General features: G+C 40.5%; 1 pseudogene; it reads left to right on the forward strand.

Moving 5' to 3' along the window:
• Nucleotides 1-19,704: 19,704 nt before the first annotated feature.
• On the forward strand, nucleotides 19,705-19,822 carry LOC128698679 (5S ribosomal RNA; annotated as a pseudogene).
• Nucleotides 19,823-19,846: the final 24 nt, after the last annotated feature.

Genomic DNA, 19,846 nt, shown 5'->3' on the forward strand with positions numbered 1-19,846 from the left:
AAATTATATGATGGAAATTATACGATGGGAACACCAGCATCAGCAGCAGCAGCATCATCAGCAGCAGCAGCATCAGCAGCAGCAGCATCAGCAGCACAGCTCTGTTCCCGATGCTGTAAATACAAAATAAGTCCCCCACCATCTCTACAGTGTTTATATATACATTATTTATTTGTAGCTACATAGCTCTGCTCTGTAATACAAACAGATTTTATTTAATTAATAATGGATATTCGTACCCAGTCTCCCACATCACCACAATGGAATCGCTGGGTCTCCCTCAGTCAGATACTGGCTGGTGCCACCACGCTGCCATTTCTGAAAAAAATTACCCTATTTCTCCTGTTGCTGCTCTTGCAACATTGCACAGCTCCTGATGACGCACTGAGAAGTGTGAAAGTACTTGAGCTAAAGATTTCCACCCCCCGTTGCTTGTCTGATATATATATATATATATATATATATATATATATATGAAATTGAGACACATGTGCAACATCTGGGTATCTTTATTGTAGACGTTTCGCCATAGAGTGGCTTTATCAATACAAATTCCAGGGCATGAATGGTTCAGAGAACCGACATGTTGATAAATTAGACACATGTGCAACTCTTGGGTATCTTTATTGAGGAAACGTTTCGCCACACAGTGGCTTCATCAGTCCATACAAAGGAGAATCTTGAACAGGTGTAGTGTCTAATATGTGGAAGATGGCTAATGTAATTTCTATTTTTAAAGCAGGGAACAAATCGTTACCGTCAAATTACCGCCCAATAAGCATGACCTCAATTGTAGGCAAATTACTAGAGTCAATTATAGCTGTCACCGACAGATTGTTAGGTAAGACACATACCTCCTCAAACACCTTAGTGAAAAAAGTTAATAAATTCGTAAGACAGGAACATGTCGGTTCTCTGAACCATTCATCTACAAATCATATATATATATATGTATATATATATATATATATATATATATATATATATATATATATACATATATATATGTCGTGCCGAATAGGCAGAATTTGCCATCTTGGCTTAAATAGCAACGCTTATCTTGCCATATAGGACAAGTGAAAATTTGTGTATGCAACAATTTCGTCAAATTTATTCTGAACCTAATGTTGGTGAGGAGCTCTTGATTTAGGGAATTGGATCTGTGCTCCAGTTCCCTGAATTAAACCTGAATGCCTTCCACATCCCCCCCCCCAGGCGCTGTATAATCCTACGGGTTTAGCGCTTCCCCTTGATTATAATAATAATAATATTCCGAACCTAACGAGAAAAATATATTTCATTGTGTTTGTTTAGTATTAAATTACTGTAAACAAATCTAAAATATATTTAGTTGGGCTAGGCTGAAATTAATTGCGCTTGTTATAATAAGGTTAGGTAAGTTTTCTAAGATGCTTTTGGTGCAAAATTATAAATTTTTACATCAACATTAATGAAAAAATATATATATCTTTAAACGTATAAGAGAACATTTAAGAAAGAACTTAATTTTAAATGAGTTCTTGCTAATGGACCAGTTTTACATATTCGGCACGACATACATATATATGCAAAGCAATAAGATCACAGTAAACAGGTGATTTTAAAATATGCAAAACAACCACTCTGAAAGAATAGAGAAATTCCAAGCGCTTTCGTGACTACTCACATTATCAAGGAACTATGAAAGTGAAGCATCCAAGGAAGCTATATAAGGGGTCGGCCAGCACCTCACTATCAGATCCCACAACGGTTAAACACGTGACGCGCGGCGAGCCAACTTGGACAGGTCCTTTGCAAAACTCACCCCCAAGCTATTTATTTGTCCAGTGTATTATTAAATTCTACCCAAATTCTATTAATTATAAATGGATCTAATTTATATAAACCAAAGGAAATATTCATATTATTGTCAAAACTGCTTTTTATGAAACAAGATTCAATTATATTCCTATCGACCATGGACTTGCTTGATACTACTTTCTCAACTTTTTGAAAATCAATTGGATGGTTAAAATCTCTTACATGAATAAATAGAGCATTGGAATCTTGTCCAGTTCTAATGCTATATTTATGTTGTTTTAATCTTAGTTCGAGGTTTTTACCAGTTATATATATATATATATATATATATATATATATATATATATATATATATATATATATATATATATATATATATATATATATATATATATATATAAATTTTTAGAAAGGTTAATATATAAATGTTATCCAAGTCTAGTACCTGGTTATCATATTTATTTGTTATTCCCACATTTATTTACTACATTCGGAAGTGTTGTCTCTCCTCCCCTCCATTGTTTTATTAGTTTTTATAACACATTTTGATTTCCCCTTTTCGTAAAAATCATTCTGTTTCTGGTCTAGTACCTTCCCCTCACGTGTCTCAATTGTATCATCGGTCGGTGTACTTCTCACTTTTTACTCTGTGATTCCCCTTTCATTTTCTCCACGTCCCTTTCCCTTCGTTCTAATATACCTTTCCTATCCTCCCACACTCTGCTAGAAACCCTATAGTGTTATTAGTTATTTTTTTCATGTGTGAGTTGAGTTTGTTATTCTGCAGGGAGAAGTTACACACACACACACACACACACACACACACACACACACACACACACACACACACACACACACACACACATACACACACACACACACACACACACACGCACACACACACACACACACACACACACTCAGGAAAATAAAGAGATTAGTCGAAGAGCCAGAAACGAATATGCACAGATAAGAAGGGAGGCTCAGAGACAATATGAAAATGACATAGCATCAAAAGTAAAGACTGACCCGAAGCTGTTGTACAGCCACATCAGGAGGAAAACAACAGTCAAGGACCAGGTAATCAGACTGAGGAAGGGTGATGGGGAATTCACAAGAAACGACCGAGAGGTATGTCAGGAGCTCAACACAAGATTTAAAGAGGTATTTACAGTGGAAACCAGTAGGGCTCCAGGAAATCAGAACAGGGGGGCACACCAGCAAGTGCTGGATGAGGTACATATAACCAAGGAGGAGGTGAAGAAGCTGCTATGCGAACTTGACACCTTAAAGGCGGTGGGACCAGACAACATCTCTCCGTGGGTCCTTAAAGAGGGAGCAGAGATATTGTGTGAGCCATTAACAAAGATCTTCAACACATCATTTGAAACTGGGCAACTCCCTGAGGTATGGAAAATGGCAAATGTAGTCCCAATTTTTAAAAAGAGAGACAGACATGAGGCACTAAACTACAGACCTGTATCACTAACGTGTATAGTATGCAAGGTCATGGAGATCATCAGGAGAGTGGTGGAGCACCTGGAAAGAAACAAGTGTATAATTGACAACCAGCACGGTTTCAGGGAAGGAAAATCCTGTGTCACAAACCTACTAGAGTTTTATGACAAGGTGACAGAAGTAAGACAAGAGAGAGAGGGGTGGATCGACTGCATATTTTTGGACTGCAAGAAGGCCTTCGACACAGTTCCTCACAAGAGGTTACTGCAAAAGCTAGAGGATCAGGCACACATAACAGGAAAGGCACTGCAATGGATCAGAGAATACCTGACAGGGAGGGAACAATGAGTCATGGTACGCGACGAGGTGTCAGAGTGGGCGCCTGTGACAAGCGGGGTTCCACAGGGGTCAGTCCTAGGACCTGTGCTGTTCTTGGTATATGTGAACGACATAACGGAAGGGATAGACTCAGAAGTGTCCTTGTTTGCAGATCATGCGAAGTTAATGAGAAGAATCAAATCGGATGAGGATCAGGCAAGACTACAAAGAGACCTGGACAGGCTACAAGCCTGGTCCAGCAACTGGCTCCTTGAATTTAACCCTGCCAAATGCAAAGTCATGAAGAATGGGGAAGGGTAAAGAAGACCGCAGACACAATATAGTTTAGATGACCAAAGACTGCAAACCTCACTCAAGGAAAAAGATCTGGGGGTGAGTATAACACCGAGCATATCTCCTGAGGCGCACATCAATCAGATAACTGCTGCAGCATACGGGCGCCTGGCAAACCTACGGATAGCGTTCCGATACCTCAGTAAGGATTCGTTTAAGACTCTGTATACCATTTACGTCAGGCCCATACTGGAGTATGCAGCACCAGTTTGGAACCCATACCTAGTCAAGCACGTCAAGAAATTAGAGAAAATGCAAAGGTTTGCAACAAGACTAGTCCCAGAGCTACGGGGATTGTCCTACTAAGAAAGGTTGAGGGAAATCGGCCTGACGACACTGGAGGCCAGGAGGGTCAGGGGAGACATGATAACGACATATAAAATACTGCGCGGAATAGACAAGGTGGACAAAGACGGGATGTTCCAGAGATGGGACACAGACACAAGAGGTCACAATTGGAAGTTGAAGACTCAGATGAATCAAAGGGATGTTAGGAAGTATTTCTTCAGTCATAGAGTAGTCAGGCCGTGGAATAGCCTAGAAAGTGACGTAGTGGAGGCGGGAACCATACATAGTTTTTAGGCGAGGTATGATAGAGCTCATGGGGGCAGGGAGAGAGAGGACCTAGTAGCAATCAGCGAAGAGGCGGGGCCAGGAACTGTGACTCGACCCCTGCAACCACAAATAGGTGAGTACAAATAGGTGAGTACACACACACACACACACACACACACACACACACACATACACACACACACACACACACACACACACACACGCACGCTATATCTCTCTTTCTCTCTCAAATAGCTTTAAGAAAAAGTATGATAAAGCTTTTGGAGCAGGGAGTGTGTGGACCTTATAGCGATCAACGAAGCGGCGGGGCCAGGAGCTAAGAATCGACCCCTGCAACCACACACGAGTACAAGTGGGTGAGTACACACACACACACACACACATCAAGCTGGAACAGGACTATTAGTTTTTATCAATAATTGCTCTAGTCTTATGTTTTTTATAGTAAGATTTATCTGGTAACAGTTTATAACGATGCTGTCCTATGTACAAACAAATCTTTTTTTAAAAAAAAGTGACAAATGCAAAAATAAAATTATATACAAGGCATCAATTAGATTCCACTTTAACACATTTGTATCACTGACCAGGAGTCCTCGAGACCAAATTTCCAAGAAAATTTTCTCGGGTGCTGGAAGTTATCCATTATCAGTGCCACAAACTAATCAAGAAAGCCTTCAGACATGACGAGTTCTCATGTCTTTTTTTTCGGGTGCTGGAAATTTCCCATCATCAGAGCCACAGACATACCAAAAAATATCTTCAGACATGACAAATTCTCAGTCTTTTTCTGGAGCTAGAAGTCTCCAACCATCAGAGCCACAGACATACCAAAAAATATCTTCAGACATGACAAGTTCTCAGTCTTTTTCTGGTGCTAGAAGTCTCCAACCATCAGAGCCACAGACATACCAAACAATATCTTCAGACATGACAAGTTCTCAGTCTTTTTCTGGTGCTAGAAGTCTCCAACCATCAGAGCCACAGACATACCAAAAAATATCTTCAGACATGACAAGTTCTCAGTCTTTTTCTGGTGCTGGAAGTCTCCAACCATCAGAGCCACACACTGAGTAAGAATCCTCACCACGTAAGGTATTCCGTGAAAGCTTTTTCAAGTGCTGGAAGTATGCCATCATCATAGCCAGAAACTGACCAAGAAGCCTCAACAACAAACATATAACACAACTTTGACCAAGACATCAAGAGTTTTCTCATTGTTCCTAATTTTTCACATAACCTGGATGATTGAGAACCATGTGCCAGCCCTTTCTTCCTCAGACTCTTGACGGTGTGAGTGATGAGACACTCTATCTGCAGAGGTGTGGTATGAGGATGATAATGTGGATGATTGTGATTATGATGATGATGATGATGACCATAGACATTCTGATGATAGTAATGATGATTATACTAGCGCTGTTGATGCTGATTCTGACGCCAGTGTAGATGATTGTGATGCTGGATGTTGATGGTGATGACAGTGTTGATAATGATGATGTCGATGACTCACATTCCATATTAACTAGGCACAACGTCTCTAGAGCAATTTCTGGGGGAAAAATCACCATACACAACTAATTATCGTAATAATTGCAATTATAACTGTGCTGGGGACCCTCATCACATAAACAAGAGCTCCACTGACTCATCACATAAACAAGAGCTCCACTGACTCATCACATAAACAAGAGCTCCACTGACTCATCACATAAACAAGAGCTCCACTGACTCATCACATAAACAAGAGCTCCACTGACTCATCACATAAACAAGAGCTCCACTAACTCATCACATAAAGAAGAGCACCACTGACTCATCACATAAACAAGAGCTCCACTGAATCATCACATAGGAGTCCCACTAAGTGATTCCTCACATTAAGAAAAAATTCTCATCTTTCTCTCCATAAGAATAAGACACCAATCTTACACCCTTCTTCCCGCCTCTCTAAGTTAATTATCTCACGCTTCTTCGTCTTCCCGTTTATTACTCAAGACTCATTAGTTCTGCCATCTCTTCCACACCTTAACATCGTCTGTCTATCTCTCTCCCCTTCATTCGTTATTCTCTTTCTCTTTCCACTTAGTCTAACTCGCAAAGTACCTACAATTAACTGATAATCTCACCTATTCCATTATCCTCCCTTTTAATGACTGACTTCGTTAATTTAATATAATTTTGCAACCTTGATGATAATTCTAGAGGGTGATAATCGCAAATATTCGATTATTTTTTTAATCGCAAATATTCGATTATTTTTTTTAATCGCAAATATTCGATTATTTTTTTTAATCGCAAATATTCGATTATTTTTTTTAGAAACAAGGTAATTATTAGATAATCATAGGTATAATTTGGAAAATTTGTCCTCCACAAAGGGGTAATTTTCCCCACACAAACTCACATTTTTCCCCCAATCACAACATAACAATTTAAGTAAAGTAAAAGGATACAAGTGCAACTAATGTGACATTTATTGTGGCAACGTTTCGCTCTCCAGGAGCTTTATCAAGCGAAACGTTGCCACAATAAATGTCACATTAGTTGCACTTGTGTCCTTTTACTTTACATATTGTCGGTAATTCTACCAACTTTATTATAACACTTTAAGCACCAACCCACACACGTCAATTTTCCCGTCCTAATATGCCAAATTTTCCCTCTAAACTCATTTTTCCCTTACAAATACCTCAATTTTTTCCCCTCCCAACACGTCAATTTTACATCCAAACACATTTTTACCTTCAAATATATAAAATTTCCCCTCAAAACACGCCAATTTTCCCCAAAAAAAACATTTTTCCTTCCAAACACGTTAATTTTCCCTTCAAATACGACACTTCCTCCTCCAAACTCGTTAATTTTTTCCCCTAACCTCACAAAAATTTTCCCCTACCCTCACACACAAATTTTCCCTTACCCTCACACACAAATTTTTCCCTACCCTCACACATCAATTTTCCCCTAACCTCACACAAAAATTTTCCCCTACCCTCACACACAAATTTTCCCCTACCCTCACACACAAATTTTTCCCTACCCTCACACACAAATTTTCCCCTACCCTCACACACCAATTTTCCCCTACCCTCACACACCAATTTTCCCCTACCCTCACATACCAATTTTCCCCTACCCTCACATACCAATTTTTCCCTACCCTCACACACCAATTTTCCCCTACCCTCACATACCAATTTTCCCCTACCCTCACATACCAATTTTTCCCTACCCTCACATACCAATTTTCCCCTACCCTCACACACCAATTTTTTCCCTGCCCTCACACACCAATTTTTCCCTACCCTCACACACCAATTTTCCCCTACCCTCACACACCAATTTTTCCCTACCCTCACACACCAATTTTCCCCTACCCTCACACACCAATTTTTTCCCTGCCCTCACACACCAATTTTCCCCTACCCTCACACACCAATTTTTCCCTACCCTCACACACCAATTTTTCCCTACCCTCACACACCAATTTTCCCCTACCCTCACACAACAATTTTTTCCCTACCCTCACACACCAATTTTTCCCTACCCTCACACACCAATTTTTCCCTACCCTCAAACACCAATTTTTCCCTACCCTCACACACCAATTTTTCCCTACCCTCACACACCAATTTTTCCCCTGCCCACACGCATCAATTTCCCCAGAATCCCCCCAAATCAAAATTTAAAATATCCCCAACATCTCTTTCTCCCCACATCTCTAAAGAAAGCGAAACTCTCAAATATAACGTTTTTCCCGATCGAAATGTCGTATTGACGAGAATTGTGAAGACAAAACAGACAACAGAACAAGCTCTTGTTTGGACAACGTTTCGTACTGTGTAGAGTCACAGGGCGAAACATGACTTGATAAAGCTCTACACTGGGCGAAACATGCCGTGATGCAGCTCTACACAGGGCGAAACCATGACTTGATAAAGCTCTATACAGGGCGAAACATGACGTGATACAGCTCTAAACAGCGCAAAACATGACTTGACACAGCTCTACACAGGGCAAAACATGACGTGATAAAGCTCTATACTGCGCGAAACATGACGTGATACAGCTCTAAACAGGGCGAAACATGACGTGATAAAGCTCTACACAGAGCGAAACATGACTTGATAAAGCTTTACAGAAACTTGAAAAAATCTCTAGAAAGAGCGAAACGTGACGAGATAATGCTCTACAGAGACTGAAACATGACTGGATAAAGCTCTTTACATGGCGAAACATGACTTTACAAAGCAGTACACAGGGCGAAACGTTGCCCCAATTAAACTTTATTCTCTTTGTGTTGTCTGTCTTCCCATAATTTCAATATGTCCTGAATTTCTGGCAGTTAGGTGACGGATGATCGAGCCTGCATCCCTTCTGGAGCTGTATTACTCAGACGAGTTTAGCGCTTCACATCAAAGCGCACATTTAGGCCGTTGAGAGGAGCTCTTAGACCATCAGTACGTTCTTCATTGCTGTGTATTAGTCAATAAGTAAATATTATATAATTCCTGCGTCCTCAGATGACTAGTCAGGCTTGTAGATGAATGGTTCAGAGAACCGACATGTTGATAAATTAGACACATGTGCAACTCTTGGGTATCTTTATTGAGGAAACGTTTCGCCACACAGTGGCTTCATCAGTCCATACAAAGGAGAATCTTGAAGAACAGGAGGAGAATGAGGTAATCAGTCCCTCAACCTTGAGTCGATGTGGTCAGTCCATCAATCTTGAATAGAATACGACATACGTTCTGAGAAGGAGCTTATAAACCGTTGGCAGGAGAGGTGCAGAAGTCATAGGTCGTGTAACATTTGTTCAATGTTGAAGTAGGTCGTGCAAGCGAAGAATTCCCAAGTATTAAGATCCCAAGAAGTTGCAGTGTCTGACAGGTTTGAAGATTGAGACACTTATGCAGCATATGGGAATCTTTATTCAGGAAACGTTTCGCCACACAGTGGCTTCATCAGTCCAATACAAAGAGGAAGGCGTAAGGAGAGGAGGAGAATGAGGTAATCAGTCCCTCAACCTGGAGTCGATGTGTTCAGTCCATCAATCTTGTAGAATGTACAGCATAGGGCCGTAGACGTGGCTTATATACTGTAGTGAGGTGACGTGAAGCAGGTGGAGGCGGGGTCATAGTGGTACCATCCACTAGTCGAAGTAGGTCTTCGTCCAAAGGTTGAACAAGTGTTGAAGAATTCTTTGTAAGAAGATCCCATGATGCTGCAGTGTCTGACAGTTGTGATGAATGGTTTGAAAAACCGACATGTTGAAGATTGAGACACTTATGCAGTATATGGGTCTCAATCCTCAACATGTGTGTGTGTGTGTGTGTGTGTGTGTGTGTGTGTGTGTGTGTGTGTGTATACAGGTGGAAAGTGGTTAATGTTGACTCAGGTTGATACTAGAAGGACAAGAAGTCAATCTTGGCTGGATGCTGTGGTTGTCATGGAGATGAGGCGTCGTTACCATAGTGACCAACACCTCCACAACACGTTACAAGGTGTGGGAGCAGGGAGTGTGGGAGGAGGCAGAGGGAAGCGTGGGAGGAGTGGGAAGGGTGAGGGAAGTGGGAGAAATGTGAGAGATGGAAGTGTGGGAGAGAGGTGTGGGAGATGTAGTAAGTTGTTGGAGGTGTATTAAGATGTGGGAGAGAGGTGTGGGAGGTGTAGTAATATGTGGGAGAAAGGTGTGGAGGGAAGTGTGGGAGAGAAGTGTGGGAGGAAGGTGTGGGAGGAAGGTGTAGGAGGAAGATGTGTGAGGGATGTCAAGGAAGGAGGTGTGGGAGGGACGTCAAGGTGTGGGAGGGACGTCAAGGAGGTGTGGGAGGGACGTCAAGGAGGTGTGGGAGGGACGTCAAGGAAGGAGGTGTGGGAGGTATAGTAAGATGTGGAAGATGTGGAGGTATAGTAAAGTGTGGGAGGGAAGTGTGGGAGACAAACATCTTACCCACACAAAGATCAACCAGAACATTCACAAAACATTCCTCAACATTTGCAGCTTAACACACAAAACATTCGGCATCCATTTTAACTTTATTCTCTCAGGAAATGTCACGAGGGTTAAAAACGTTTAACGTAAAAACAATCTACTTTCTAAATGTTATTTAACATTAACCAAGGTTGTACAAAGTTAATTTTAATAGCATAAAAAACTTTATACATGATAAAACGCTAATATATGAAATATAATATCTGAGTACAAAAAATATTTATGGTGGTGTTGGTAATGGTGGTAGTAGTAGTAGTAGTAGAATAGTAGTACTACAAGTATTAGTAAAATCAGTAGTAGTAGTAGTAGTAGTAGTAGTAGTGAATAAATTAGACATGTGCAACTCTTGGGTATCTTTATTGAGGAAACGTTTCGTCACACAGTGACTTCATCAGTCCATACAAAGGAGAATCGTGAAGAACAGGAGAAGAATGAGGTAATCAGTCCCTCAACCTTGAGGTGGTCAGTCCATCAATCTTGAATAGAATACGGCATATGTGCGGAGAAGCAGCTTATATACCGTAGGCAGGAGAGGTGCAGCAGTCGTAGGTGGTGTCACATTTGTTCAATGTGGAAGCAGGTCGTGCCCTAGGGTTAAGAACATAAGAACATAAGAAAGGAGGAACACTAGTATGGGCCAGCAGGAGCCCTGCTGGCCCATACTAGGCAGGTCCTTTACAATTCATCCCACTAACAAAACATTTGCCCAACCCAATTTTCAATGCTGCCCAAGAAATAAGCTCTGATTTGCAAGTCCCACTTAAATCCAACCCCTCCCACTCATGTACTTATCCAACCTAAATTTGAAGCTACCCAAAGTCCTAGCCTCAATAACCCAACTAATTAGACTGTTCCACTCATCAACTACCATATTTCCAAACCAATAGTTTCCTATGTCCTTTCTAATTCTAAACTTATCTAATTTAAACCCATTACTGCGGGTTCTCTCTTGGAGAGACATCCTCAAGACTTTATTAATATCCCCTCTATTAATACCCATCCTTCACTTATACACTTCGATCAGGTCTCCCCTCATTCTTCGTCTAACAAGTGAATGTAAATTAAGAGTCTTCAATCTTTCTTCATAAGGAAGATTTCTAATGCTATGTATTAACTTAGTCATCATACGCTGAATGTTTTCTAACGAATTTATGTCCATTCTGTAATATGGAGACCAGAATTGAACTACATAATCTAGGTGAGGCCTTACTAATGATGTATAAAGCTGCAGTATGACCTCTGGACTTCTGTTGCTTACACTTCTTGATATAAATCCCAGTAATCTATTTGCTTTATTACGTACGCTTAGGCATTGCTGTCTTGGTTTGAGGTTGCTGCTCACCATAACTCCCAAGTCCTTTTCGCAATCTGTATGGCTAAGTTCTACATCATTTAACTTATAAGTGCTAGGGTTATGGACACTCCCGAGCTTCAGAACCTTGCATTTATCTACATTGAACTGCATCTGCCACTTTTCTGACCAAGAACAGAGTTTGTTTAAATCCTCCTGAAGTTCCCTAACATCTACGTTTGAATAAATTATCCTACCTATCTTTGTGTCATCGGCAAATTTGCTCATATCACTAGTAATTCCCTCATCAAGATCATTGATATATATTAGAAACAACAACGGGCCCAAGACTGATCCCTGTGGAACGCCACTTGTTACAGATCCCCACTCGGATTTAACCCCATTTATGGACACTTTCTGCTTCCTGTCTGTTATGAAAGTTAAGACACTTGTGCAACATCTGGTTATCTTTATTGTAGACGTTTCGCTATCCAGTGGCTTTATCAATACAAATTCTTGGACATAATAAGAAATACGAAGAACTATATACAAAAGATGAGGTAATCAGTTCCTCAGCCTTGGAGGTGGTGTTTAGAGCACCAGTCTTGCACAACTTGTCAGTTCCTGTCTGTGAGCCATGACTCGATCCACGAGAGCACTTTTCCCTCAATGCCATGAGCTGCCACTTTCTTTAACAGTCTTTGGTGCGGAACTCTATCAAAAGCCTTACTAAAATCTAAGTAATATCAGATTCTTTACCGTGATCAACAGCCTCTAAAGCTTTACTGAAGAAAGTTAATAAATTAGTTAGATAAGACCGGCCTCTTGTGAATCCATGCTGAGTATCATTAATTAAGCTATGCTTATCGAGATGGCTTCTTATAATCTCAGCTATAATTGACTCTAGTAATTTGCCTACAATTGAGGTCAGGCTTATTGGGCGGTAATTTGACGGTAACGACTTGTCCCCTGTTTTAAAAATAGGAATTACATTAGCCATCTTCCACATATCAGACACTACACCTGTTTGAAGAGATAAATTAAAAATATTAGTTAATGGTTCACAGAGTTCCATTTTGCATTCCTTAAGAACCCTTGAAAAAACCTCATCAGGACCCGGCGACTTATTTTGCTTCAGTCTGTCTATCTGCCTCACAACCATCTCACTAGTGACTGTGATGTTACATAATTTATCTTCTTCTAGCCCACTATAAAAATTAATTACTGGGATATTGTTAGTGTCTTCCTGTGTAAAAATTGAGAGAAAATAATTATTTAAAATCGAGCACATTTCATTCTCCTTGTCAGTAAGATGCCCATAGTTATTTTTAAGGGGACCTATCTTATCTCTAACTTTTGTTCTATAGACCTGGAAAAAGCTTTTTGGGTTAGTTTTCGAATCCTTAGCAACTTTAATTTCATAGTCCCTTTTAGCTTTTCTTATCCCCCTTTTAGCGTCCCTCTTAATGTCAATATACTGATTCATAAGATGACCCTCACCTCTTTTGATACGCCTATAAATTCCCTTCTTATGCCCTAGTAGATATTTCAGCCTATTATTCATCCATTTTGGGTCATTTCTATTTGATCTAATTTCTTTATGTGGGATAAACGTTCTTTGATCAGCATGTATAGTGTTCAGAAAACTGTCATATTGATAGCTATCTTCGTTACCCCAGTCAACAGATAAGTGTTCTCTAAGCCCATCGTAATCTGCTAAGCGAAAATCTGGGACTGTTACTGAGTTATCCCTACTATCATACTTCCATTCAATGCTAAATGTAATTGATTTGTGGTCGCTAGCACCCAGTTCCTCTGAAACTTCTAAATTATTAACAAGGGATTCATTGTTTGCCAAAACTAAGTCAAGCAGGTTATTTCCCCTTGTAGGTTCTGTCACAAACTGCTTCAAAAAACAATCCTGAACTACTTCTAAGAAGTCGTATGATTCTAAATTCCCAGTCAAGAAATTCCAATCAATATGACTAAAGTTAAAGTCTCCTAGAATTACTACATTATCGTGCCTTGTGGCCTTAACAATTTCCTCCCATAGTAGTCTCCCTTGGTCCCTATCTAAGTTTGGGGGACGGTATATCACACCTAAAATCAATTTTTCATGCCCCTCTGAAAATTCTATCCAAACAGACTCTGTATGTGTTACTTCAGACTTAATACCTGTTTTTATGCAACAGTTCAAGCGATCTCGGACATACAATGCCACCCCACCCCCCTTCCCGATACTTCTATCTACTTGGAACAATTTAAAACCCTGAATGTGACATTCCGCAGGCATGTCCCGACTTTTTGAATTAAACCACGTCTCAGTTAAGGCAAATACATCAGTGTTACCAGCACTAGCAACTAATCTCAACTCGTCCATCTTATTCCTAGCACTACGGCTATTAGCATAATAAACATTGAAAGACTCTCCTTTCTCTTTACCCTTCCTGCTCATTTCTGTTTTTCTACTAAACCTATTACTGTCCTTATCACCCAGTGTCACTGGCTTTTCAATATCTACCTCGTTCTGCTTATTACTAGTTCCCCTAGAACTCATAATATTACTACACTGGGACTTCGCTGTTTACCTGCCAAAACCCATACCACTAAATATTCCTAGTTTAAAGTCCTAACAGCTCCCTCCACTGCAGTTGCCAGTGCCCCCACCCCAGACCTAGATAAGTGAACCCCATCCCTGGCATGCATGTCATTTCTGCCATAGAAGAGGTCCCAGTTGTCAATGAATGTTACCGCATTTTCCTTACAGTATTTGTCCAGCCAGCAATTGACACCAATTGCCCTGGACAATCATTCATTTCCAACTCCTCTCCTAGGCAAAATACCACATATGACAGGGTTGCCACCCTTCCTCCTAATTATTTCTATTGCTGATCTATACCTGCTAATCAGGTCTTCACTCCTACGTCTGCCAACATCGTTGCCTCCAGCACTGAGACAGATAATAGGATTGCTCCCATTACCTCTCATGATGTCATCCAGACGGCTAACAATACCCTCGATCCCAGCCCCAGGAAAGCAAACCCTCTGTCTCCTGCTCCTGTCCTTCAAGCAGAACGCCCTATCCATATATCTAACTTGGCTATCCCCAACAACAATATTCTTACCTTCCTTGGTGTCGCTCGTCGTGACGTTCCCAGTAGTCGACTCACATTCGTCGGGTAGCACGGAGAATGTATTAGATATTTCCACAACAGTTTCCACAGCAGTATCTTTCTTCTTCATCGTTTCTACCTTTCCATTCGTCTTCTTGATCGTCAACTTCGTTCCCTGCTGTCCAGCCACTGACCAGTTTCCCTTCTTGACCTGAGGACTCAAAACAGGAGGACTACCACGAATCTTCTTGTTTTCCTCGGTCAGTCGCCGAATTTCTATCTTCGCCATCCTCAGTTCTTCCTTATGCTGTTGGTAAAGTTGCTCGATGGAGGGCATCTTGGTTCAGTCCGTAGAGAGCACACTCGACACGTCCTCACTGAGCTAAGTACACGTCACCACTGTGAGCTAAGTACACGTCACCACAAGTGAAGTGAAGAATTCCCAATTCAACGTGTCGGTTCTATGAATCATTCATCTACAATCTTGTCAGACACTGCAACTTCTTGGGATCTTAATACTTGGGAATTCTTCACTTGCCTAACCCTTGGGCACGACCTACTTCCACATGAACAAATGTGACACCACCTACGACTGCTTCACCTCTCTTGCTTACGGTTTACAAGCTCCTTCTCCGCACTTATGCCGTATTCTATTCAAGATTGATGGACTGACCACATCAACTCAAGGCTGAGGGACTGATTACTTCATACTTCTCCTGTTCTTCAAGATTCTCCTTTGTATGGACTGATGAAGCCACTGTGTGGCGAAACGTTTCCTCAATAAAGATACCCAAGAGTTTCACATGTGTCTAATTTATCAACGTGTCGGTTCTGTGAACTATTCATCTACAGTAGTAGTAGTATTTGCAGTATTATTAGTAGAAGCATATTAGTAACAGTAGTAGTATTTGTAGTAGTAGTTTTTGAGGTAGTAGTAGTAGTATTTGTTGTAGTAGTAGAATTTGTGGTAGTAGTAGTACTATTTGTAGTAGTAGTAGCAGTATTATTATTATTAGTAGTAGTAGTGGTGGTGGTAGTAGTAGTAGCAGCTGTATTAATATTATTTTTATTATTATTATTATTGTTATTATTAGAAGTAGTAGTATTAGTAGTAGTAGTTAATCAACCAGTACGGTATTTATCAGAGCTACGTATTTTCTCCCCATACTTTAATCCTCTACTCTATCCTCTTATCCTCCGTATCCCACCACATCCTTTCTTCCCACTTCCTCACACATCTTAAGACGCTGAGAAACACCCTTGCTTCTTTCTCATTAAATCTTCCTCAAAGTTTTCCCTAAGCGCAAATCACTAGAGGCGATTTTTCCATCGGCGGAAAATGCTAATTTCATCCCTAAAGTTTAATATCCTGTCTGGTAATTATACATGCAGATAAGATTAAGATTTTGGAGAGTCAAAATGTTTGTCTGACACCTAAGCACAAGTTCTTCAATCATTTTACTGATCATATATCATTCTTTTCAAAATTCAGTTCAACAGGAATTGTAATTATCACCACACGAAATATATATATCTTTCTTACTTTCTTTCAACACACCGGCCGTAACCCACCGAGGCGGGGTGGCCCAAAAGGAAAAACCAAAGTTTCTCCTTTCAAATTTAGTAATATATACAGGAGAAGTGGTTACTAGCCCCTTGCTCCCGGCATTCTAGTCGCCTCTTACAACATGCATGGCTTACGGAGGAAGAATTCTGTTCCACTTCCCTATGGAGATAAGAGGAAATAAACAAGAACAAGAACTAGAAAGAAAATAGAAGAAAACCTAGAGGGGTGTGTGTATATATAAGCTTGTACATGTATGTGTAGTGTGACCTAAGTGTAAGTAGAAGTAGCAAGACATACCTGAAATCTTGCATGTTTATGAGACAGAAAAAAAAAAAAAACCAGCAATCCTACCATCATGTAAAACAATTACAGGTTTCCGTTTTACACTCACTTGGCAGGACGGTAGTACCTCCCTGGGCGGCTGCTGTTTACCAACCTACTACCTAGAAATATATATATATATATATATATATATATATATATATATATATATATATATATATATATATATATATATATATAATGGTTATAATCATAACCACAATTTTTAAAGGGGTGGAGTGGAAAGCCAGTGGAAGGCCTCGGTCAGATGACCAAAAGCTCCAGCTGCAGGTAATATATGACTAAGACCCACATCTGGAAACACTTTTCCTATTTCCTGACCAACCTTACCTAACCTAACCTCACGAAAGATAACAATATTTACCAATGATACTTCATGTATGTAATAGGCATTATTATTATTATCGCTTATCAAATTTTTATATTTTATATACTCTTTTATTATAATTTTATTCCTTAATATTTTAGCAATTATTTTTATATTATAATTATTATTATTATTATTATTCAGAACAACCACTGTGAATAGTGAACTTCCGAGCACTTTTGTGATCTCTCACATTATGGAGGAACTGTTCCTTGATAATGTGAGAAATCACGAATGCGCTTGGAACTTAACTATTTTTTCACAGTGGTTGTTCTGTATATTGTGATATCACCTGTTTACTGTGATCTTATTGTATTATTATTATTATTATTATTATTATTATTATTATTATTATTATTATTATCGACAACAAGTGTAGCAGATAGAGAACAACTGCCACAATACCTTGGCTAGAACAGTCCATAAATGACCCAAAATGAAGATAAATCTGAAAACATTTTGTTCCCTTCTGGACCATTACTAAATCCTAACTTGATAATGGCTGTGCTAGGACCGAAACGTCGCCTGAAAATCTACCTCCAGTTTAAAGGATAGAAACGAGCTTTAAATGACTTTACCTATTTAAATTGATGGATTTTGTTCTTTGTTTTAAAACTGATTTTTGTCGGATTTGATCCAGGGAAGTGGAAGGCAGTTCCAGTTCCTCGGATCAAGAGTCCATCACCGGTATCAGGAAACTACCTCTGAGCGGCCGAAATTTCATACATGGAAAAAAATTTCTCGGTCGGCTCTGAAATGTTGGAAAATTAATAAAATTCCAGCATTTTTTCACAAATAATTTCAATACCTGTGAGTTGTTGTTTGTTTAAAATGTGTGTTTTTGTTGACACGTGTTTTTTTTGTGGCGTTTTTGTGTGTTTGTTCATGTGTCGTGCGTGTGTGTACTCACCTATTTGTACTCATCTAACTGTGGTTGCAAGGGTCGAGTCACTGCTCCAGTCCCTGCCTCTTCGCTGGTCTCTACTAGGTCCACTCTCTCCCTGTTCCATGAGCTTTATCATACCTCTTCTTAAAGCTATGTATGGATCCTGCCTCTACTACATCACTCACCAGATGGTTCCACTTCCTGACAACTCTATAACTGAAGAAATACTTCCAAACATCCCTGTGACTCATTCACAACTTCCAGTTGTGGCCCCTTTTTGCTGTCTCATCTCTGAAACATTCTGTCCCTATCCACCCTGTCAATTCCTCTCAGTATTTGGTGTGTCGCTATCCAATCCTCCGTATCCCTCCTGTCTTCCAGTGTCGTCAGGTCGATTTCACTTAACCTCTCCTCGTGCTTGACCAGGTATGGGCTCCATACTGGTGCTGCATATTCCAATATGGGCCTGACGTAGACGGTTGTACACTAAAGTGCATTGTACGATTCCTTACTAAGGTGTCGAAACGCTATTCTTAGGGTTGCCAGGAGCTCATATGCTGCAGCAGTTATTTGGGTGATGTGCGTCTCAGGAGATGCGTTTCTTGTTTCTGAGCCTCGAAAACAGAATTCACAATGGTCTTGTATTTCCCTCTTTGTATGATCCTGACCTTAAAACGCCACTGATTTTGTCATACAGGTTCCATTGCTTCAGTCATTCTTCCTGTCTTCGTACATATACCTCGAGTGTGTATGTTCACTAAGTTGTGCTTGCTCCTGGATCCACCTTCAGCTCCTGGATCCACCTTCAGCTCCTGGATCCACCTTCAGCTCCTGGATCCACCTTCAGCTCCTGGATCCACCTTCAGCTCCTGGATCCACCTTCAGCTCCTGGATCCACCTTAAGCTCCTGGATCCACCTTCAGCTCCTGGATCCACCTTCAGCTCCTGGATCCACCTTCATCTCCTGGATCCACCTTCAGCTCCTGGATCCACCTTCAGCTCCTGGATCCACCTTCAGCTCCTGGATCCACCTTCAGCTCCTGGATCCACCTTCAGCTCCTGGATCCACCTTCTGGACAACTCCGATGGGCATCAATGATTTGTGGCCTTTCGGGCCTCATCTACTCTTGAAACTCTTTATTGAATTTACCTCAAAGAAAAAGAAAACACAGGAATCTTATCCCTTTAGAGGGATTCTATCTCCTACGGGGATACCTTTTCTCGTTAGGGATACTCATACCTCACATTCGAACATGTGTATGTGTTCTCACCTATATGTTGTTCCAGGAGTCGATTCACATCTCCTGGCGGTGTGTATTAATTTACAAGTTTTTCTATGCTAGTCGTGTGTTGTAAGCCACAAACTTGAGGTGTAGACGCTGGCAGTGTCGACGTGAGATGCTGGTATCTGATAACGTTATATCATGAATATAAATTACTCATTTTAGGGGAAGCAAGAGTGTGTTGTGTTGTGTGTGTGGTCAATTTTCCTCTTACACTCACTATACAAGACAATTTATGACTCAATAACTGAAAAGCCAGAACAGCCTGAGTTTTTGGGAAGGTAGTCTTGGTTAACACACACACACACACACACACACACACACACACACACACACACACACACACACACACACACCGGCCATACCACGCTGAACGCACCGCTTCTCGTCCGATCAGCGAAGTTAAGTAACGCTGGATTTGGTTAGTACTTGGATGGGTGACCGCCTTGGAACACCAAATGTTGTTAGCATGAATCTTAGGCGGGGCCAGGAG

Source organism: Cherax quadricarinatus, chromosome 88, assembly GCF_038502225.1.
Source record: "Cherax quadricarinatus isolate ZL_2023a chromosome 88, ASM3850222v1, whole genome shotgun sequence".
NCBI lineage: Eukaryota > Metazoa > Arthropoda > Malacostraca > Decapoda > Parastacidae > Cherax > Cherax quadricarinatus.